At 38.5% G+C, this 25,036-nt stretch overlaps 1 protein-coding gene across 3 annotated transcripts in view; it reads right to left on the bottom strand.

Moving 5' to 3' along the window:
• The window catches only part of alpha-Man-Ia (alpha-Mannosidase class I a), a 73,518-nt gene that overhangs the window by 15,840 nt on the left and 32,642 nt on the right, over window positions 1-25,036 (bottom strand). The window lies entirely within an intron of this gene.

Consider the following 25,036-nt stretch of genomic DNA (forward strand, 5'->3'; position numbering starts at 1 on the left):
TGAATATATATACATATATGTACACACATATATATGGATATACATTCTAGATATTTTTTTATTGACTGTGTTTTCTGAATACCGAATCGTGACTCAATTTAGATTGTGCGCTTGGCGTTTACTGTAATTAAAACGCTTTACAACTTAAAAATAATAATGTGCACATTTCTAAGAATTGTTCATAGCTGCAATGTCTTGGTGAAAGTCACAAAATGGAATGCAGTCTTTCTGATTAATAGTTTTGTTATTGTTTTAAATGCTTCATGCCCCGCTTGCTTTTCTTTTAATCAAATTCAAAGTTAGTTCAATTTCGTTGCTCGTTGGCGGAATACTTATGATGATTTGCAAATGTTGAAAATAAGTTGAAAACTTCTCAGCCAAAGTTGGCCATAATGCCAAACTAATTTAAGACATGTAAGTAGAATAAAATATTGTTGTAATATAAGCTTCTTATCAAATATTTAGCAGGGACAGCGACGATTAATAATAAGACGAACACGAACATGAACATTAAAACATCAAAGTTGACAACATGTTAAAGTGGTTTTTAACTTTCCAAGCGCTGGGAGAACGTGGAAAACTGGATTTTAAATTGAAGTGTATCTGGTTTTCAAGTAGTATTTATATATATAATATATATATAATATATATATATAATATATATATATATAATTTTTTTTCTTTTTTATTTATTGCTTTATAATTGTTACGTGACAGTGGACTATTGTCTGGCCCTACAGAATGCCATTGGCGTTTGAAGGACGCTGACGCGTCGTGACTGTCTGACGGTCATAATGGGCAGCTTAACACCCACTCTGGGCAGCAGAAAGGATAGTTGTCCTATTTGTACAAAGCCCAGATGAAAGCGAGAGAAAGAGGGTGGGAGAGAGAAAAAGAGGGAGGGAGAGAGAGTCGCGCTTCTGTTCAATTGATGACATTTTTGTGCCCATTTTTTGAATTGATGAACTTTAGCGATTGTTTCCGTTTTTATAGATGTTAGAACAAATTCTTGAAGCACGCTCAGACTCGAAGACACAGACGCACACCATTAAGTATAAGTACTTTGTGTGTGGATGCGTTTGTTTGAGTCCAGTTTCCACAACTGCACTTTTATTCAAATAATCAATAGCTTGGCTGACTCTATGTGCTCGGCTTCATAATAAAAGTACACATTATTTGATATTACATAGTAGTAAATATTATTTCCATGCCCCATTCCTACTCTATGCAATTGGCAGAGCAAGCGCAAAAATGTCGCCACAGATCTTGCGTATACGCATCATTTATGCAGCAGAGCTGTAATTTGCTGCCAATTGAGGATTGAGGCGCCACATGAACTTGTGACTCTATAGTTTACTGACTGAGGGAGCGGGTTAAGAGTTTTAGGGCCTACTGTCATTATGGATAACTCAGGACGAGTTATGAGTCATCATCAAATCAAGTAGTATTTTGACTTCGTAAAAGCAACATCTGTCAAAAGTAAAAGCCGCAGCTCTGAACACAATTGTATTTCATTTATGTGGCAGACAGTCGGCAAATGGGTAGCGGCAATCGGCAATCGGCAATCGCCGCGCCAATCGTTTGCTTTAATTCAATTCACATCAATTCATATCAAAATGTGGCACGCAATTCGTAGACAGGGCCAAAGGGGGGGGGGGGGGGGGAGGAGGAGTAGGAGAGGAGCGGGTATGTTTGCCTGCTTGAGATATTGTCAGTTCGCGCAAACAGCTGAATTTCAAAGTAAATGTATGTGCATGTGAGATTTGTGCTGCTGCTCACGAGTATTTTCTTGTCTTTGCTTTTTTTATTGCGCTCAACTCTCGAGAGATGCGTTTAAATATAAACACTGGGCGAGATGCTGGCTAAATGCTCAAGGACATGACTATGCGGCAATTAAAAGAAAACAAGCAAACGTGCTCCAGTCGGGTGTGCCCGATTATTAGATGCCCTGTACCCAGGGCAACCAAAAATGATAAAATACGAGCATATACTGCGTATATACGCCAATTCGGCGACTCTAGCTCTCTCTTTTTGTTATCGATATTTATCGATTTCGAGCAGTCGAAACTCTTTGAGCTCTAAAAGGTCACACGAATATATATATATATATCTGAGTCTATCTGTTCAAATATGCTTCTGCATACTCACGAGATGTTCTCAAAACAAATGAAGTTGTCATCGATACTTATCGATTTGGAACATCTAGCTTTTTAAAATCTCTGATATTGACTTGTTCACACGCCAACGGAATAGGCACATAGACTCGACTGACCAAGAATATATATAGCTTATAGTTTTTACCCGTTACATTTAATTGCACACAACGATTATACCCCTTTCTGAATGGGTTCTAGGTATAAAAATATAAAATAACGAAACGCAAATAAAATATAAACAGACAAACTCACACGCGCACACACACACACATACACGCGCGCGCACACACACACACACACGCATACACACAACTTGCCCAGGAGGCTGTGCGTCAACGGCCAATGCTTTGGGAATGCAGAAGAAACGTGTCAAGCGGCCCATGTGCTTAAAGCCAACACTAGAAGTCCCACCTTCACTTTACACCCCCTACTACGTAGCACGTTGCTAGCGCACCTTAGGGGCTGCTCATGCAAAATATGAGTTTACTGTTGTTGTTGTTGTTGTTGCTGTTGCTGCTGCTGTTGTCGCTGCTGCTGCTGCTGTTGTTGATTAGTTTGTGTTGTGCATAAAAAAAAAATGTGTATGGAATTTTATGCCACCTCGTTGAACTGTTGCGCGTACACCCATACACCCACACACAGACACACACACACACATACTTAAGCAAACTTTAAACTTGGTATAAATAAAATTGTATACATGTGTTTTTTGTTTGTGTTGCTGTCCTCTACAGCTGTTTTAGACAATATCAATTATTAAACAAAATACGGCGTGATGCGCGTGTTTACTTTTATTTTATGTGCGTATTTCTTTATTATTGTTTCACATTGCGAATGTTTCGTTATGTTATTGTTTTTGTTGTTGTTGCGAGCAACGCGTGGCCATAGCTGAGCAGACAACAGGCGAGTGCGGTAAGTGGAGCCAACTGTCCAACTGTGGCAGAACAACGGCAATGGGATTTGCCAATGAGAGGGCAGCGAAAAGCATAGATTGAAACGAAAGGAAACGAAACGGGGTGAAACCCCGTGAGTTGAGCGTGCAAGCACAAAGAGCGTGAGTGCGGAACGTAATGGAATTAGAAGAAACACCAAAACAGAGCAGCAACAAACCGAAAAACGAAACGCTTGCCACTGTAAAAGCTCCCTTAAGTGGGGTTGGCGGGCAGGGTTGGGGTTTGGTCGGGTCGGGTCGGCTGTGGCTGTGGCTGTGCATCGGGAATAAGCAAAAGTTGCACTTGCGTTAGCCTTGAGAAAAAATTGAAACGTGCGCGAAACAACAACAGGATCAGCAATGCGATCCATTGAACGAGCGAGAGTGCGTCGACGTAAGCGAAATGAGGAACAAATGAGTTTCAATCATTTACATGAGTAAGTGAATACAAATGCAAACAACAACAACAACGACAACAGCAGGAACAACGGCAAACAATTCATACATGAATGCAAGTCAAGGAGCAATGCAAAAAAAAAAACAATTGCATTGAGTGTGCGCGTGTGTGTGTGCGTTTTTTTTTGCTGCTCCATTTACATTTTAATTATGCCTAATTAATGGCGAGCAGCAAAGGGCGACTTAAAAGGCAACGGTAAATGTGGATCAAGTATACGCAGTGTGTGTGCTTGCGTGCGTGTGTGTGTGCGTGTGTGTTGAGTGAATGAAGAGAGCCCGCTAAGCCTTTGCAACTGCATCAAGTTTAACTTTTAATCGGGCCAAGCATATCCTGCAATTAAATACTTTGAATTGCAAACAATTAAAATAATTGAGTAATTGCACAGATTAAATGAACAACAAAATTAATTTGCCAGCTTTTCACAAGTACACAACTTTAGGAACAATCAATTTGTATTTGATTGTGGCATAACAAACGTATCTTTTCATTAAATACATAGTTTACTTGGAATTTAGTGGGTAGTGCATTTAATCAGTTGTTGTAATTGCACATAATAATTAGCATTATTTGGCAATAATTGTTATTAAAGCAGTTGCTAAATCAATAAGTATTTTTCATTAATTTATATAGTAAGCATTACTTGGACAAATAACTAATGCGCAAATTAGTATAAGCCCTATAAGCATTTCGCTGTAATATCACTTAAGTTTTAATGGCTCAAGAGCATTTCACTGCAGAATTTCAAATAGCTGTAAATGGTCGCGTGTCGTTTTATGAGCAAAAATCAAATTATAACACATGACAAAATAGCTCCTAATACGCCATTTACACTGAAGTCGCAACGTCGAACGTCGTCGCAAGCAAAAATTTCTTGCATTAGCCTCTATTTGCGTCGCAACCCATGCAAAAATATGACAGTTGAGTTCCCAATAGGCGAAAGTTCTGGCAATAAAATGTTGTCATGGCTGACCGATATATTATTTTGCAAAAGCTCGGTAACTTTGGGGTGTTTTTTCTTTTGGGTGTCGATACCATTAAAGCAAAAACAAGGGATTTGTAAAAGTAAATGCTAAGTGCGCTTTAATAAAGAGTTTTATTCGCATTACTTCTGAGTAATCTTCATTTTAGAAAATTTTAAAATTTGTAAGTCAAACGCATGCTCACAATTAAATCAGCAGCTCCTTTTGAATTACCGCTTGTGGATTCAGTGTAAATAGCCTATAAAAGTGTGCAGCGTATACGTAATTTTTGTAAATATTTTATGAAGTACATTTAAAATACTTTTTTTTCGCGATATTAAAACGCTAGGGCTGGTCATTTCAAAAGTGACCTGCTTTGATGTATACCTTCTGAAGCCATCGAAGCTGGTTACTTCTAACTCTATCGATACGCTTGTCTTCTCAAGACTAGCACAAGATACGAATATCGATAGTAGAAGACTAAGCATCGATATCAAGGTGTTTCCCTTTATTTGGATTATCGTGCTCAGACGTGTTTAAATGTTGTAAAGCACGAGCTTGACAAGAGAAGCTAGGCATTTGTTTGTCACGAAGAAGAAAAAAAAAAAAACAAAATCTCTTTTGGCACAAATATTAATCTGATTGTTTTTCAACTAACAACTGTTTTGAAGCTTGTTTTAAGATGATTCGATCTCTCTCTTTCTAACGCTCTGTCTACCTTCACCTTGTGTTCTTTCTAATGTAGCTACTCGTGTTTCTTTTATGTTTGAATTTTTTTTCGCCAGCAAAATTACTCCATTTGCATTCAGTCAGGCACTGACTTCTAGCTAAAGCCTTTCGCAACAAGAAAAATACCTTAAGGCATCATTATCACATTCATTTTTCCCTTTTTTTTATATTTTTTTGCAAAGCAGAAGACGCTGGCGTAAAGGATGCTAACTGTTGTTATTGCGGGCGCTTCGCTGCCAAAAATAAGCCTGGGCCGTTAAGTAAGTAAGTACGAAGGATTCTTGCACTTGTCACTTGCTTTGCGCTTCGGTGCCTTTCAGCTGACAGCTGACGAGGACATGACAAAGGCAAACATGGCACAAAGTAAGACAATAAACAACCATAACAATGCCAACAACAGCAAAAACAACACCAGCAACAACAACAACAATAGCAACAACAATGAGGAACACGAAAACAACTGTAGCTGCTTTCCCGGATAATATGCGAATCGTTATTGTTGTTGTCAAATATGCTTACATTCTGGCGGCGCTGTGGGGAGTGCGGAAGGCCTGAAAAACCTATACACAACATAACTAACCCAACAACAACAGCGTAATATATATATACACATATGTATATATATATATTTATATGTATACAGTTATACATTTTTATATTTCTTTTTTGTAGCCCTGTTGCCATTAAATGCTTTAAAAGGCAGGGTATCAAAAAGCAGTGTGTGCACGTACGTACATTCAGTTGAACCTTGATTTTTCGAACTATACGGATAAGCGAAAATCTCGATTGAAAAAACGACACAGTTAAGCATTGAAAAATGTATAAAATATTATTTTGTTGTTTTTAAAAAAAGACTCATCTGCGACCATAAATATACAAATGAATAAAGATATATATCAGTGGTTGATTTTATACCTCTGTTAAACATTATTATCCGTAATTATTATCCGTAGGTTGAAGAGCAAGCTACTGGAAATGAAGACAAATCCCGTTTATTTTGGTTTAAAAAAAACCACTCCGCATCCCGGTTAACTGAAATTTCCCATGTTTCCGGATATTTAACTGTATTGCAAATGGTTTTCTTTAAAGTGATAAAATTTTTCACTGCCACAAAAAAGCGCACCGATTCCGCGTTGGAAGCAGATATTATTTTTGACACATTGGCTCTTGCAATTTGAGTTCAATTTCAATAACTATATCACTTGTTAATGTATCGAGGTTCTCATTTAACTATCCATAGAAAGGTTTGAAGACATGTTCACAACGCCTTCAATGCTATGTCAGAGGCATATGTGACGCACTCTGCGACATGTCACCGGCCGAGTCGTTGAGGAATACTTAAAGAAAAAGTTCCTGGCATATTTTGCAAAGGAATCGGCAAGATGAAAAAAAAAATGTCGACGCATGAATTTCAAATGCTCTCACCTTAAAAAGACATCTTTGATACAAGTTATGTCACACTACCTTGTCACAGGGTATAAACTGGACGACTACTCTCGAGCGGCGTATTCTAAATTTGTTGTAGCTGCTTTTTTTTTTCGATGTTTCCACTCTTGAATTGTTGTCTCAGTTTTTTAATAAAAAAGGTAACGATGACAAAAGCAACTACAACAACAACAACAACAATCACAACAAGCACAACAACAAGTGTTTTTATATGGTGAGAAGAAAAGAAAAGAACAAAACCAAACTGAACGGAGGCTGCAATGTTAGATATTAGAGGGCGTAACGCGACTAACGACAATAAAATGCGTACAGAAAGGATAGGTAGGGAAGTAGGGGGGGGGGGGGGGTGGGCGTGGTCTGTAGCAGTTACCATGGAAGGGCCTGTTCGTATCCTTTTGCCTTTGTGAGCCGTTACCGCAAACAATGGCGCCAGAATAAAAACAGTTAATTAGCTGGCGACGGCAGCGATTATGAAAAGGAAATGGCAATTTGTTGCTTGTGACGCTCTGAGTGGACCGGCGAGAGGGGCGATGGGGAGGGTGTGTGAGGGGCACAATCCAATGCACTTCGCCGTCCACTCTAAAGGCAAAGGAAATGCTTTTACCATGACCTTAAAGCCCCGCATCTTAACGAAGCATTTGCAATCTTCATAAAATTTGATGAACATTAAAGAACAAGAGTGCATCTGTCGGGGGTGCCTTACATGGAGATACCCTATACCTATACAATCAAATTTGCTTATTATTTTTGGGAATTGCATTCTTGAATAACAACGATGTTTAAAGTCGCATCTTTCATCAGGTTATCCAAGCCTGAAAGAAATTTAAAAAAAGAGCTCTACTTGTGGTAGAAATGGATGGGGGCATCCAAAATTGGATCCTGGAACCATAATCTGTAAATCCAATAAATTTCAAATATTTTTTTGTTCGTACAGACGGAAATGTCTAGATTGACGCACCTTGTCGTCCTTATTAAGACTATGCTTAATACTATATACCCCATAGGATTGGAGATACCTCCTTCTGCCTTCTGCCATACACTTGCACAAAAGCATTATGTCCTTATATTGTATATTTTTTCCAATGAATGCAGAGTATAAAAAGTAATTTTAAATAATAACCTTGCATGAGGTATTAAAACTTTTCCATTAACCCATAGAAATAATGGGAAGAGACATGAACTTTACAGCTCGCTGGCTTGCCAGGACTTCAATTATCTACGAAATAAAAACGAACAAACTTTTAAAAAGAAGCTTTTAAAAATGCATTTTTACGTGAAATTAAAAAGGCTCTTATTGAGCTAAAAGTATGTAAAAATTCATATTTCGAGAAATTTAAAATATTCTGCGAATAAAAAGATTAAGAGCTATGTTTAACTGATAGAGCATAATTAATTCCCTTTACAGTTCATAAAAAGTTCTATCTATATCTATAGTACAAAGATATATAGTATATATGTTTAAAAAAGTTTTCATTGATAATATGACTAAATTTTCTTTAGGTTCATGGGCATATCAAGTCCAGTTAATCCCATGCGAATCAGATATAATGCGGTTAAAAGCGTGATATTGCCCGCAGTCCTCGAGATAAGCCACATTCCAGTTATTTGCGGTGAAGGTAAATTGCAATTAAGTGCTCAGAGAGAGGGCGTGGCTATGCTGGCGGTTTAGCCGCTGGACTGCAGTACAATTAACTATAGAGGTCACTGGGGAAATATTGTGACACGTCCAGGCCCATAGTCACGCCCATCTATGTCAAAGTTCGCCAATAGGCAAATGAAATAATATGAACTCGTGCTTGGCCCCAAAGCGCAAAGTGGCGTATACGCAATATTGCAAAGACAAACCAGGCGTATTATGAAGCCGGCACGTGGCGTCATCTTAAACGGATATCTCCGGCTCGCAAATAAATTTCGACATTTTATGAAGTCGCATTTCTAGGCAGGAGGAACAACAACAACGACAACAACAGCAGCAGCAACAATGACAACGGCAACTGCCTTGCCACCTGCATGTGTTGAAAGTATTTATGAATTTTTAAAATGTTTACATTATGCTCTTCATTGATAACGTGCAACACAGCACAGTGGCTGCAAAATGTTGCTGGAGCATGGAGCGAGAAGAGGAATTCTGAAGGAAACCAAGCATGGAATATTCAAGGCGCAATGTTTGCAGTTCAATGTGAAGTCATATAATTGTCATTGATTTATTGAATTAACCCTGTTTTTAAACTTAATATTATTATGGTTATGTGCATTGCTTATGTTACTTTGTTTAATTATTATTTTAATTTAATTATTTCCCTCACAGGCATATTTATTACAGAATTGGGCTGCTCTCCCTGTTCGAAACTCACGACTGGCATCAGTTAATATATACTTAACTGTCATTTTACTTATAAAGTTGGCAGTTCAATAATAATAATAATAACAAAAAATAATAATAAGAAGAATATAATCTTGATTTTGGCTACATTTTTACAGTTAAAATATTGTATTTGCTGTCTCGAGGTCCGGCGATCAATTTTGTTAAAAACAAAATTGTAAAAATTAAAACAATTTTGTTTTAAAATATTTATTCTCCAAGAGAGAGAAAACTTTAATAATAATAATAATTATAATAGTAACCCTAAGAGAAACAATATTGAGTTATATAATTTCACCAAAAGGCAAAAATAGTTTTTCGAATGTGTTTTGTGGCTATGGCAAAGAAGGCGGCGCTGTGCTCGCTTCTCCTAGCTACGTGCCCGTGGCACGTATAAAATAAATTCTCTCAAAGATCTTTGAAAATTATTTGAAAACGATCGAATGGTAAAAATAAAACTTTCAAACAAACGTTTTACCCCAATTTACCACTGGTGCGGGTGAAATATCTCAAATCGTCGAAACATGTATTCATTAAGCTCTTATGTAAAGCTTTGAAAATATGTTAAGTTTGATGAAAATCGGACACAACTTAAAACTTAGCCCAAAAATTTGCTGAATCGCCACCGAGGAAGCTTGGAATCTGCGAAAAGTGTGAAAAACGCCTCAAATAATTTTTCATGTAGATCCTTGGAAATGAATTTGAGCGGGAAACGTCACACACCCATTTCCACCAAGGAGGGATGCATTTTCCAAAAAGTGCGAAACACGCCACAATTGAATTTGAACAAAGATCTTTAAAAAAAAGTGAGCTTGAGGCCGATCGGATGGTAAACAAAAATGTTTCATACAATCGTTTTTCGCGATTTTTTCTCACATGCGGGTGGAATTTCCCGATACCCCGTCTCAACGTGCACCTTCATCAGATAAGGTAACTACAGTGAAAATATCAGCTTCCTAGGTCTTACGGTTTGGGCTGTGCGTTGATCACCAATCAGTCAATAAGTCAGTCATTCAGTCAGTTATTCAGTCAGTCATTTAGTCCGTCTTTCAGTCAGTCATTCAGTCAGTCAGGACAAACAGTTTTTTATATAGAGACTTACTTTATGCTATAATTAACTGCTTTTCGTATTTCGCAACTTCAATTGTCTGCTTTACAATTGAAATCCCGCATGACCACTGTACAGGCCAATACTTCACGTCTACGCCCTTCCCTTCTCATACCCCCCCCCCCCCTCCGCCATTCCTTGCTCCATCCTTTACAGCAGCATGCCTGTGTGCTGCTGCATATTACACACACATTAAATTTATGGTCCGGGCAAAAAAAAAAAGAAAAAAAACTTTACAACAAAAAGCACTAAACATTATGCCCACTCCAGGCGCCATTTGGCCAGCCACACAGCCACGCCCAACGGCCACATTGCTGATGTCTGGATGTGTGTGTGTGTGTGTGTTGGCATGTGAAATATGGCAAATGCAGTTTCTCGCTAACTGCTGCTTGGCCAAGGGAAGCAAGCACCAAGTCCAAAACAAAGGGACACAATCTGATTTTATAAAATTTACTGAAGCTGAGTGCATTGCAAACTGAACAGTTGCGTAAACTTTTTAGCAATCGCTTTATATATTGTACACATATTACGGGGCACTTAATGCATGTGAGGGATGCAGCAGGACGCTCTGGCCGCGGGACATATGCGACATATGTGCGGGATCTCAGCATCGGCAGCGGCCAATTGACTAAATCGGGCCATAATCAAAATCGGTTCTTATGCAATAAGCTCATTAAAAACGAGCTATTGTAATGGTATGCCAACACATGGAGCCCAAAATCATGGGTATTCTCGAGTGGGCGAGGAGGCGTGGCAGCATTCACTTTATTAGCCTCATTAAACGCACAGTCCTCGAAAAACTTGGCTAGCGAGGAAAACTCTCGAATGAAATTGTGCTCATGATTGCGATTACGGTTATGACTGCGGAGAATTATTGCCGGGGCCTGGTTTCTGCCCAGATGCCAGCGCCAGGGCCAGGCTATACCGTGGGCGAGCGAGGGGAATTTGACAGAGATTTGGGGGACGGTTGGTTTGGCGTTGTATTGGTTAAAGTTTTTCACAAGGTTCGTTAGACGCAACCAGGGCATCCAAATCTAATTACCAAGCTCTAGGCCAAAAGCTGAACCAAGGAAGTCTGTTGCCACACACACACACACACACACACACACACACACACACATCCACACAGCACTGGCCATGCAATTAGAGCAGCCATACGAAAAATCATAGCGTTTACTCTTTGCCCAAGGTCTACTGCCCCTTATCATACCCCTTTCCCCGCCAAACATCGCACAGACAAGTGTTGAGCGTTTCAGCCGGCAAACTGCTAATTGCCACGCTTATTGATGCAATCCGCTGTAGAAACTAACATAAAACATTCTGATTTCTCGCATTCGCTAATTGAAATTGCAAACAAAGTATTCTAAACTTAGTGCTAGCCACTATTTATAAATATGTATATATGTATGTATATATGCACACGCAAATATTTAGTACTCTTTTGACAGCGCCACATTACCAAATTCAATTTAGAAATTCTCAGAAAAGCGTAGCCATAAAATAAAATCATTTCTATGAATTCTGTGGCAAACTTTAGAGCAGACAGGAATTTATTTTTTTTTGCCCTTTAAGATTTAAGGGAATTATCCCAAAAGCTTTATTCATATTTTTATGTAATTGCTTTTGCTTTTAATATTTCGTTTATATTAAATAAATGGAATTTCTCAGTACAAGAGAATACAAAAAGGCTACATTTGCCCTCCTCTTTAAATTTTTGTGTATCGATCAATATGGATTTTGTAAGAAGTGGTTTTAAGCATAACTCGGAGACTTTGCGAGCTTTAAACACCAAATTTTGTAGGTAGAGGAAAAATATTTCACTTTCTCTATATATACATAAGTATACAGCAATTATACAGACATACATATAACAAGGGCTTTTTCGACTCGGTTCATAAATTTGGTCAAAGATAAATATGTTTGCTTTGAAAGATCTTACTTATATTAACAAAAGGTCCAAAAGGTTCACGAACCGAACCTAGAACTTGAGCATTGATTGGAAGTTCAACCGAACCAATGCAGCAATAATTGATAAAAAATGATTGAAGCAATGTTGTTGAGAATTAAATTAATCGTTATAATTTATGCAAGTCGATAAGTTTCCAGAAATTGCAACACGCAATTGCCATTAGCATTAACTTACAAACACTCAGCGCTATTCAAATGGGGCTGAAGCTTACTCGAATGGCAGTGTTTGAGTCGTTCTATCGCCTATCGTCTATCGATTGAATTGCCAGCGTGTGTGTGTGTGTGTGTGTGTGTGCGACATTATTGTCGGGCCTGGCGGCTGGCCATAATTCGTGCCCGTGTGGGCATTGGCGTGCAGCTTCCCAACTCCACCAACAAAACTCGCCTCCCGCATGCGATGTTAGATATATGTATGTACCGGGGCCCGCATTATCATTTGAATCATCATTATCATCGGCTTTATTATCATCTGTATATTTGTTGTTGCAGCTTTTGTTGTTGTGGCGTGGCTGGCGTGTAAAGCCAATTTTTCATTTTGTGCCCGGCGAGCCATAAACTTTTGCGTATTATTTTTTATGCGCTGTCATAAATAAAAATATGTTTTAAGTCTGGTCTAGTGCGGAGGGGTGTTGCAGCGCGGGGACAGCCCATTAAAGCGTGTTAATATGCGATTTAAAATGAATTGACAAAAGAAAATAGATTTCACGCCCAGCGATTTTGCGATTTTTTAGCGCGCAGTTTCAGTCTTTAATATGTTAACAGCATACGCTGCGTATACGTAATTTCCACTCTGGCATTTGTATCGTTCCACCCATCCACCCACCTGCACACACACCCATATGCCGCGTAATGTCTTTTATACTGGCATCAAACTCAAAGTCAAACTTAATTTATGTGTCTCAGCAAAAGAGCTCTGGAGCGGGGCACGAACAGCAACAAAAGGCAGTGTGTGTGTGTGTTGGGAAGGGGGGGTGGGGGTTGGGGGTTGGGGAGGGGCGGCTGCTAAATTCAATAAACTTATGAAGTTACCGCACATCAAATGCGCTCATTTCACTGCCAACCAGCCAGTGCCAGTGCCAGCGCCAGTGCCAGCGCCTTGTCCGATGAGTCCTTGCGCGCACAGGACGTGCACATGCCAGGCACTCGCTATATTGGCAACCTGTTGCCGGTTCCAGCAGCTCTGCTCCTGCTACTGTTTCATATTGCTTAAGAAACTGCTGTCAACTTATTGTTAAAATTAAATTAGGCTTTGCACTCATTCATCTCGAAATTGCACGTCGTAAAGTAAAAGGAATATCGCGCACTGAAAAAGAAGGCAGAAAGTGGTGCTTGTCGGGAGTGATGACAGGAAGATACCCTGTACTGCGCACCTTACGCAGCGGCTGTGCTTTTTCTTGCATTTGCCTAAGACTATGTATGAGATATATATTCTTGTTTGACTACGGTGCTTATAGTCTGATTTTTATGAAATTATTATTACTATCATTATTATTTTGTATTCTTCATCTCTGATTATTTTGAGAGAATACCAAGTTTAGTGTATCCATCACTTTTTGTTTGCAAGTTATGCTATACTTATATGAAAATGGGAGGTAATATCGAAAAAAAAAGATTGGATACGTTTTGTGTATGATATATATTTAAAATTTCTCTGCTCTCTAGCTTTCATAACAGAAAGAAGAAGGGACATGGCTAGATCGATTTAGCTTGTCGCTCCGACAAAGAATTTATGCTTTAAAAGATTCCTTCTGCCCGTTACATAAGTGTGCACAAAACCATTTTACCCTTTTCTACCCATTTTCAATGGGTACAGGGTATAAAAACCAGCGTAATTGCAAACTAGATACTGACTGGTAAATAGCCCCATATTATTTGTGTGCGCAATCGAACATTTCAATTCACTGCACTTCAGTTGTTCTTTAACAGTTTTTTTCTTTCTCTTTTTTTGTCATATATCTTTAGCACATTTTTGACATTTTTATGGTGTCTGATTGTAGGTTGAACAAATACAAATATTAATAACAAAAAACGAGCAAGCGAGAGACTGTTTTATGTGAGTTAATAAATGGCCTGCAGCATGTAAATAATTAATAATTAACAGATATTTTAAAAACGAATCATCGTAATTCTGCAAATGATTGATTGTAAGCATATTTAATATATTACATATATTTAATATTTAATATATTACATATATTAAGTTATATATAAAATAATTACTAGTGAAAATCTGTACAGCTTGCAAAGTTTAAGTTAAAAGAAATTTAAATTCCTCTTGTAACAATGAGAAAATAATTTGTTATAAATTATGAGCTGAACTGTTTCATTAGAAGATTGAAAATAGACGAGAGAAAGCCAGTTTTACAAGCCGTATCCAAGGGCAGGAACTGGTTCGAGCCAATAAATTGAAATAAGAGAAAATAAATAAAAATGCACAAACGCCCATAGTTTTAGCTGGTCCTCTATTTATGTCATCTGCATTTCTGTACAGCATGCATTGAACATAAAAACTGATTTATTGTAACATTTCGTGCACTTTCTTTCTTCCATTTTGCATGTGGCAAGCGTTTTGCCATGTGGCTAAAACTAGTTGGGGAAATGTTTTAGCCTGGCAACAAATAAAATATCTGTCGAAAAGGGCAGACATTGACATTTACGACTGCGCTGAAGTTTTCGGCAAACTTTCAACTTTCCATTCATATTTCAGGAAAATTTCGGATAAAACAAATGTAAAATAAATAAATAGAATAAAAATAATTTAACTTAGAGTTTTAAAGCAATTTAAATGCATTTTGCATTGTGCACTTGAATTTATATTTCATCTTTGATGATTTAAATACGAATTTTTAAATGCATTGTTTTGTTATACCCTGAAGCCATTAAAAGGGGTATAATGTATTTGTGCAAATGTATGTTTTGCCTTTTAATTAAAGTTACATTTAGTTTTACATTGTTTAAAGTGCAACAAAATAGCTGTTTTTAATGAAGCTCAATTGAAATTTACTCAGTATTAATCCCAAATTTCTAAAGGTTTCTTCTATTGTTGAGGTGTCTGGATAATGAAATAGATCTGAAACCGTATTGGCTTGATATGCCGTCGCAAACGACAGCAAGAACCTGTGCAAGAGCCATGCAAATTGAATGCTCGCTCGCCTGAAAAGCTATGAATCTGATTTATTGCGCTACAGCTATCCATGCATTTGCATATGAAATTTCTAATTGCAGCGTATGGCCCAAGCTGTTGTCCAGCTGGCCAAAGGCAGCCAGACGAAAGACAAGCAACGACAGACATTAATGAATAATATCGCATGTTATTTCGCTCATTAAAGCACAGAATCGAGCTGTGGACAGGGCCAGAGCGGGCCATGTCGCTCGGCAGCCAAGCGACCAGCTGCCAGCCATATTCAAAATTTTCATATCCGCCTGGACCAGGCAGCGGCATTATGAATATGTTTCCTCCATATGGCAGGTGCAGACAACAATAACACGGGGCACACAGGGTAGTCGAGCTGCTGCTGCTGCTGCGGCGACAGGACATGTAATTCAATTTATATCATTGCCGTTGCATAATGCTGTTGTTGCCAGCCAGCGATTACATTTCGCATTACATGCGATCCGCTGACCAACTTGGCCAAAATGCCAGTTACCCAACTACAAAACGTCAGAGATTGCAGGTGCACAAAAGCATTATTGCATGTAACTTATGGTCGGGGAAATGAATTGCGATTTGGCCCAACGATTATGTCATTAATTATCTGCGCTATTTCGAGTAATCGAGGCACAATAGTTGCTCTGCGTTCGCGAATCATTCGAATTCCTAAATGTTCTAATATTGCAATGCACAAATGTTACGAGTTTTAGTCAATGTTAATTTTATATGCAATTCATGCGAGTATTCGATAACAAAAATAATGTTGGAAAATATAAAGATATGTTTAAATCAATGGTAAATTAAATTTAATCAAATTATCCTCGCGAAAAATTAATCATACCTCTTTAAAACAGAAGATAATAAAATAAAAAATTAAACAGAAATAAAGAGTAAAATTAATAATATTTTCTTGCTCACAGCCTTACGCTATAAAATTATAATTTATATTGACATTTATTTATTTTTAAAAATGTTACACTTAAAAATATAAGCTAAATTCATGCAAACTTTTATTTTTTTGATTTTCTGATGAATATTCTCGATCCATAAAAAGGAAACAAACAAACAAATTGGAATCTCTCGACTGTTCGAATACTCTCTTACCAAAACAGGAATACCATTTCTGACATGACTTGATATACTTATATGTATATGCCAGGCTTGGAGTCTTTATGTACTCAACATACTCCGCTTTCCATTAAAAGTATACCTTAAGAAACGTTTTAATTTCCGAGGGATCACTGTACTAAGTCCATAAATAGCGCACTTATAAAGATATATGATAACGAACTCAGTTTGTTGTGTATTCAAATATTGCCTTTGTCATCGCAGGTTCCACTATGCCTGATATAAGTAATGAGCGTGTGTGTGTGTATGTGGGCGTGTGTGTATGTTGTTAATAACAACGTCGAAGCCCAAATGTTTGTCAGCCAGTTTCTGGTTGTGTGTTGTCTTGTCAATCAAGTGATTGAGCATCTAGCCTCCAACCCAAGACAGGCAACACTAGACACACACCCACCCAGACCCACACACACACACACACTAACAACCATTCCCATGGTTAGCTCTTCTTCTTGCTCCTCTATTGCTACTGCCACTGCGCTTCCTTCCGCTCCTTGATTTGGCGTTTGGGCAGCCGGACGTAAGCAAAAAGATTCCCAGATAACACGAATCATCGTCCTTATCCCGGAACCTCCTGGCTGGGCGCTTTCAACGATGCTGTCAGCACAAAATTATCACTGAGCCAACCTCTTACGCTTAGCCTGCCGCCTGCTCCCCTCAGCCCACTGCAACCACGCAGTCGGCGTCCACGCTTATCAGGCCGCAGCTGACCTTCGCAGCCTAAAATTATGCAACATAAACTAAAAATTAAACAGCCGCTGAACGCAAAACAAATATTTGCTTGATAGAGCAATTGGGCAGCAAGGGGTGGGGAATGGCACGCCGGGGGTAAAAGGATATTGTTGGTATTTTCATTGACATGCGGGCGCTGCTGCTGCCAGAGCCCAAAAGTTGTGATTGTTGTTGTTGCTCTTGTTGCTGTTGTTGTTGTTGTTGCTGCAGCGAACAACCACAAAACCAGACATAAACACTTCACTACGAAAAGTTTTCGGCAGCACGAGACAACAACAAAAACAACAACAACAACAACTACTGAATTGTTGTCTGCAATGCGTGGCATTTCTTGAATAAAAACTTCAAAGTTCTCAGTATCCCAATTGTTGTTGCTGTATCTCAAAGTTTTTCAGCGATAGAGGAGAGGGAGAGAGAAAGGAAGAGATTTTTCGACAAAAGCAGCAGCAGCAGCTGTTCAAGTGGCGCCCGTAAACGAAATTCCAAAGCGATCAAAATGGGCTTATTGAAGTGTGTTTTCTATGCGTGGACACGACTAGCAAATGCCCTATATTCCAATATACATAAATATATTGATTAAAAATGAACAATCTAATATACAGTTAATTGCTACACATGCAAAGAGTATGCTAAGAGTGGAACTCGACTAGCAGTAACCCTGTATTTAACAAGTCTGATGTTATATAGTTATTCCAATTAACAATCGTATTCTTTTGAATATTTGAAACATAAAATAAGGTACATGCAACCGTCTTAAAGGTATTGTAATTGGGAGTACTCGACAAGCAAATACCCTGCACTGAGCTCTATAGTGTAGAGATTTATAGGGTAAACATACGTACGAATGTGCATCAAAGCACAGACAAGCCAATCGGAAAAGGATGTACTCAATAACATCCACATTGGACGAATATTTTATTCAGCTCTATATGAAAAATCGGCCGAAAGTAAAGTCATTTTAGCGCAACCCTTTAAAGCCACATCTCTGCAAGGGTATTTAAACTTCGGTATGCCATTTATCTTGTTTTGGTGAGGTTTGGTAAATTAATAGTTTGATCAACTTGTCAGCTTTCGGGGCATTCGAGTTGTTAAATCGGACAAAATGGATTCGAATTGCGGTGCTGATGTTGCGGTTAACAGTAGACCCGACCGCCCTTGTGTTTTATTTTTTGTTTTTGTCCGTTTCAGAGTCAGTTATCGTGTCTCGATTTTTAGAAGTCTCATCACATATTTATGAAGGCGACACGCTTTTTACGAGAATCCAGAGATTGCTATGAGGCCGGCTTTCAAGCGAGTGGGCGTGTCGCACTTTTATAGACTCGCTTCGACATGTGTTATAAGTATTTGCACTGAATGTTGTAAAAATATTGTGCTGGAGCCCGGCAAATCGCAGCAGCTGTTCGCCAGATCCCAGAGTGTGGGGTCTAATTGGACATTTTTGGCTAGGCAATCGTGAGAAGTACTTGTCGAGCGGAGCTCAGCTGGTGCTCAAATAATATATATGTGTTTTTTGCAATGACTTTGAAGCGGAGTTTGGCGGCAGAAACGGGTGGCGCGGAGGGCAGTTCACTTAGCATTTTTGTAACTGAATTGAAATCATGGCACGGCAGGATATTCAAAGTTTCAGCACAAGAGCAAACTCAATTGATTAGCTCGTCGTCAGCTCTTGGGCTTTAAGTGCTGGGCCTTTAAGAAACTGCCAGCCAGGCTGCCAGTCAGCCAGCCTTTCGGCTTTTATGGCCAATTCATAGGCAGTTCTTGCAGGCCAAAGAGGTGCGCCATGTCGTTTCTATGCCGCAGTCATTGGCAACTCGAGACCATAAAACATTTCTTTTTATCGATGGCAATTTCCCTTGTGCTAAACACGAACGGAACTCAAACTGTCCGATTCTGGCCGGGACCAATAATTTAAGTGCGAGCGCTTTACTTAGCCTCCGTCGTTTGGAGCGTATTGGCTCTAGAGCGGAGCGCTTGTCGTGTTTTTCATCGTGACACGAAGCAGGCATGACCATATCAAGGTCCTAATCTTTAGTAAGCGAGTAGCAATTCAATTTTTGGTGGGAAGTATTTCAATGTACGCCTATCGATGTTAAGGTTAACAGATATAAAATATCATAATTAAAGATAAGTCGATTAGCCGAAATACGAAATTTGGTATATCTAGCTCTTTTATCATACGAATTCTGTATTCCTCACAGAAAACTTAAGAACTAGCGCTTAATGTATATATAAATGGAATCGGTGCGAGTTATTGAAAGATGCTGATCAAGAATATATAAATATATACATACTTGAACATGCAAATGACAAATTATTAAGCACAACTTGATTAAACTATGTTGAAAGTACAATCGAAGCAATAAATGTTAGAGACTATATAATTTTATAACATTTCGTTCCCTAAAATTATAAAACTTAGTAAAATAAATACTGTATAGTTCTTTATTATTATAAACTAGCAATTCTAGATTCGATTATATTTATCTAATGATAAAATTACTTATTTTTAAGCTTATAGTTTTGATCACACAACTGTAAAAATAATGCCCTATTTATACATGGATATTTAGTTTAGTTATATTAAAAATAAAATAAAAGGTCGAGAGTGTCGTGACGAGTTGATCGAAATTTGTGACCGTGTGTTCAAAAAATCCCCCATCTCTAATGGGGACATCAGGGGGCCCTTTCGACCAGCAGCTGGCAATTAGAAACAGTCGTAAAGAAAACGACAGCCAAATGTTATTCCATTTTTGTTGCTTTTGTCCTTTCGGCCATCAATTGCAGCGTAATTTGTAAGTAAAAATCATATGAAAAGTTTCGGTTATCTGTTTGAATGATGCATGTTTGTGGCATGGTTGCCTTGAATGATGAATGAGAAGTGTTCTGGCAGTGAATTGAGAAATTGCCTCAGATTGCACATGAGTTATACCACGGTCGGATCTAAGCCATTACATGGGCCAGCTAAGGGTATGAGGGAGAGTATACCAGAGAGTATAAATACTTTGATCAGGATCAAATCTGTCATCTGTCCGTCTGGGAAAACGCGTCGATCTCAAAAATAACATTATAAATGCATATTTAGCATTTAGCTATTTAGCTATAGCCCCTATAGCATTTTCATAATATCGATAAATATTGATTTTACAATATTGTTTTTTAGCCATAGCCCGAAGATAATAAGAGATAATATAGAAAGATCCAGAATAGTTCACTTTTTGGATACTTGCTCTAATTCCCCACAATATAGAAATGGCACATCTTAAACGAGTGCAGTCTTAGACTATAGTATCTACACACATATGGGTATCATATATGTATATTCTCTGAAAATTTTTAAAAAGATCAGACAATAAACAACCAAGATAGTCAACAACGTATTTTCCATAGAATGGAGCTAAAAGAAGAAGCATAACCGCGACGTCAAGTGAGCAGGGTATTTTGTCGAAGGTTACAATCTACTCTGACTTGTTTCATTTTTTTTAACATCATGACCGAGATTCAAACAGCTGCCTTGGGCGTACCATGTTGTCATCCAGGCACAAACTTCAACATTCAACATTCCAACAGCTGAGCGTAACTCCCGGACAAACTGTACTAAATAATTGAGTGAAAGGGAGGGCCACTTGATTGATAGCCAAAAGCTTTTTATGCTACCAAATAGTTAACGAAGCGTAACAGGTAAGAAATACCTAAAGCCACACATCCTTCGCCATGTGTGTGAAGGTGTGTCGGCGTGTGTGTTTGCCTGAGAATGCAGCACAGTCACACAAATTGCAGTTGCACTTTCAGCTGCCTCAGGGCACATCCCAATATTGAGCCAGTGCTTGATATGCTGCACTTCAAATCCCATAGCAAAAGACCTGTCCCTAAGGAAGGCAGCGGCAGCAGCATTAGGTAAAGGTATTCGACTTTTGCCCTTAACTTTTGCTTTGGACTTGCACTGAGCAGCAGTGTTGCCAGCTTTCTTTACAATGGGTTTTGAATTTTGCAATCGATATTTATCGATAATGGCACAGTGGGAGAAGACACCAAATGATATATGGAACTTTTTATGCATATGATATAAGGGGAAACTTACATTCGAAATCGAAAGTTTCAACCTATATGTGAGACCGACGTACTTAGACAGAGCCTTTTGGCCAGATCGATATTTATTCGCAAAAAACCTTGAAGGCGAACATGAGTTATCGACCTGCTGAATTATGGGACTAGGTCTTAGTTATTGACTTTTCGGATTTGCAATTTCTCTAACCTCTGTCAATTGCACAGAAACAGTATACCCGTTTTCACTTTCAATCACATTTTTTTAGAATTTAGAAAAAGAATTTTCCTAAAACTAGCCAATTTACACGCAGCACTGACTACCTGGTCAGGTGTGAGCAGCATCTTCGACTACCACAAGGTAAAAATAAAAATGCGCAGCAGCTCAGCTGACCTGGAGGAGCTGCCAAACAGGCTGCAGCAATATGAACTGAGCTTTGGCAGAAACATATCAAAAGTTGAGACTTAAGCGGTCAACTATACATGCGCATAGCTATAGATAGTTTTCATCTTATGGGATAAGAACTATTAAATGAGAGAGCGAGAGAGATAGAGACAGAGACCCAGACAGGAGAATTGCAAGCATTTGAGTTTGTGAATGTCGCTATTCATTCATTTGCATTTAAAAACGTTCAATTCATTGTGAATTTGCTTTTGTATTTTCATTTTCAGTGCACCCAATTTTGTTTGCTTAGAGCTTGAATCTTTTGCGTTTTACTGCTGCTGCTGAAAATGTGTTGCAGCCGTAGTGCGATATTTCCATGAAACATTTCAACCCAAACCAATCAGTGTTCAAATGCGTGCACTAGAAATGGAACAAAATGTAGCCGCAGCCACGGCACAAAAGTGCTCCGCATTGGGGCATATATATGCCATCATTGGAGGCAGCAACAGCAGCAGCTGTTGGTCTCATCTTCGTTCCGCCTTTCAGTTGTGTTGTCGTCAACGTCCGATGTGCCACGTTCTTGTTGGCTTTCGGCGTCCGCTGTCCTTAAGGACATTTCGTGCCGGCTGTCTGTTTTCTGTTTTCAGTTCTCAGTATTCAGCTCTCTGGCCTGTTTTGTACACGCTTCATGTCATGCGGAAATTGAATAGTTTCCGGTATCGAACAATGATTACTTTCGGCCCCCGAACTACCCCACCCACAGACTAAGACAACAGGCGAGAGAGACACAAGCGCCAAAGCAATGTGCAACAAAATTGATTCGGCTTGCATTGTGGCATGAATTGTGCGACGACCTCATAAATAATAGATAGATATATATCTATATACACTGCAATATATATTCCAGATCAAGACGACGAGTCGCACAATTTGGAACATATGCCAAATCCGATTTAATGTAGCTCGCGAATGAAAGATAAGTCGAAAATATCATATATTTAATTTCTAAGCTAAATTTCTGCATAACTATCGATATTATTGATATTCGCGTTTATCGGTTGAGCCGACTATCGCATAAAAACATAGTACGTAGGAAATTACCCTATTTTTTTCTCTTAATTTTTATCAAATAACGAAATAATTTTTCGATTAGGCATCGAAGTATAAGCTGTTTAGTTATTGATAATTATCAAAAGTTATCGATTATAATCGATCATATCTTATTTCACTGCTTCAGTTTAAGTTTAGTTTATAATGTTCTTCTAATTGGGCTTTCTGAACTACAGAACTCTTTATATTGCACATACTCCAGATGGAATCGACTCTGGATATGGTAAACTATCGATTATTTGGCAGCACACAGAAATAGTTATTGCCGCTAGGACTACAGTACCAGAAGCTCTTACTTATTTCGCCTCTACTCAGTTCGTCCTTCGTCCGAATTTAGACTCTCGTCGCAGTTCTTGTCATAAATTCACAAAAGTTTTTTCCCTAAGCCAAATGCTTGTCAAAGATGGTAAATCCTTACAAACGCCATATCCTAATTTTTTTTGAGTAGTCACAAGCTGCTGTCTATCAGCATAATTGAAAGCGTTGGGGCGTTAGCTAACGCATTAATCAATGGCAGAAAGAAACCGAGTTTTGTCATTTGGTTACCTAGGATGGCACCTCTCCTTGACATTGGAGCGTCAGTGTTCTTGCAATATCCGCTTTGTGCCAAATTGAAGCTTATTATACCAACCGTCAGTGGCATGAGCTCCAATTTCCGCTGCCCCAGCATGGCCAGATTTACCCAATACCAATCCCCACCTACCTGCCACGATAGTGCACTAAAGGTGACGCTTGTTATCAGAGAGATGCCGAAACATTCCAGGAAGCTTTTACTTATGCCACATTTTCCGCTTCACAAGACGCGGTTGCAACTCACCTGCAAGGAAAGAGAAACAGAAGAAAGAAAATCATCAGACAAAATAAGGATTCAGTTCGATTCGGTTCGGTAAGCGGGCGCGTGTTTTACATTTAAAAAGGCTGTTTTACATTGCAATTGTTGTTATAAATTATACTCAGGAATGACGGATGCGGATGGCTTCCGAACTGATGGGGCAAACAGAAAAATGGCGGCAATGAAACAGGAAACAGCAAACGGGAAAACGGCTAACGGTACAAAGTATCGGTAAGACGAACATGCACTGGGAACATGGTTTAAACATATAACACGACTATAATAAAAATATATATATATATATTTGAGATTTTCTAAGGTTTCGCTTGCAGCACGATCGATAGTTCCGATCAATAGCTGACTAAGCTGTTATTATCGATTGTACGCTCTGCGATTTTGGGTATCGATTATTTAACATACTAATTAAAAGTAATCATAGTGATTTGTATACCCTGAACCCATGGAAAATGGGTAAAATGCGTATAATGTATTTGTGTAAGTGTATGTAACAGGCAGAAGAAAGCATCTCCGACCCCATAAAGTATATATTTATAATCAGCATCAATATCCGTCCGTTCGTATGTATGAACGCCAGGATCTCAAAAACTATAAGAGTTAGAGACATGAACGGAGGTCCTCCCAGTGCCCGCGCAGCACGAGTTTGTTTCCAATAATCGACAACTTGACCCGTTTCAAAGCAATCGATAATAATCGATATTTAAATTCTGTTTTTGAGCAAATCTCTTAGGTTTTAAAAATAGTATGTATATATATATCAAGTATTGTATGGCTATCGCATAAAAGAGGGTTTAGGATATCCCATAGACGAGAACCCCCGACTAGAGCCTCTTACTTGTTCTTTAATTAAATGAATATTTTTCCTTTAAATGTACAAAATATTTAACTTTATATTTAATAGCTCTCAAAGATAGTTTTAGAATAAAAGCTCATATGTATATTACATAGCTTATTGTTGATAAAATATATATTCAATTATATAATTTAAAACTAGTTTTGCTGACTGTTAAATACCGGGGTTTTAATAAATGCAATTATTAATATTTATTTCCTCTCTCATTACAAGCGCTTAAATATCAATTGCGTAAGAAAGCTGCCCCTTGAATTGGAAAGGCATGCGAAAAGGAGATGCGTTCGCTAATTCCGGGCATAATTTTAATTTAAATAACAGGATCATCGTTTAGTTCATTTCTCCCCCTCCCACCTGAATTAGCACGTGACGAGCCGACGGCGTGTTGAGAGCGTTAAGGAGTGCCCGGCAAAGCTTTGAACACAACCCCCTTGGGCTACAGTGTGATTTTGTATACCTAAAAGTTAAGCAATTTATTATTAAGAAACTTTTACAAGCCCTCACGGCACAGAGAAAGTCGACCGCGCCTCAATTTAATTGCGGGGCTAGTCAGAAACACATACAATATAATTTAATGGGCTAAACTTTGTATGAAAAACGAGCATATTAAATAAAATATAGCGAGAAAGTCGGTACAGGGGTTATGAGAATTATGAAAGCCCCTATTATGCCTGTATAC

This window comes from Drosophila montana, unplaced genomic scaffold, assembly GCF_035044405.1.
Source record: "Drosophila montana isolate Dmon_TW-CO22-7 unplaced genomic scaffold, ASM3504440v1 contig_1624_1, whole genome shotgun sequence".
NCBI lineage: Eukaryota > Metazoa > Arthropoda > Insecta > Diptera > Drosophilidae > Drosophila > Drosophila montana.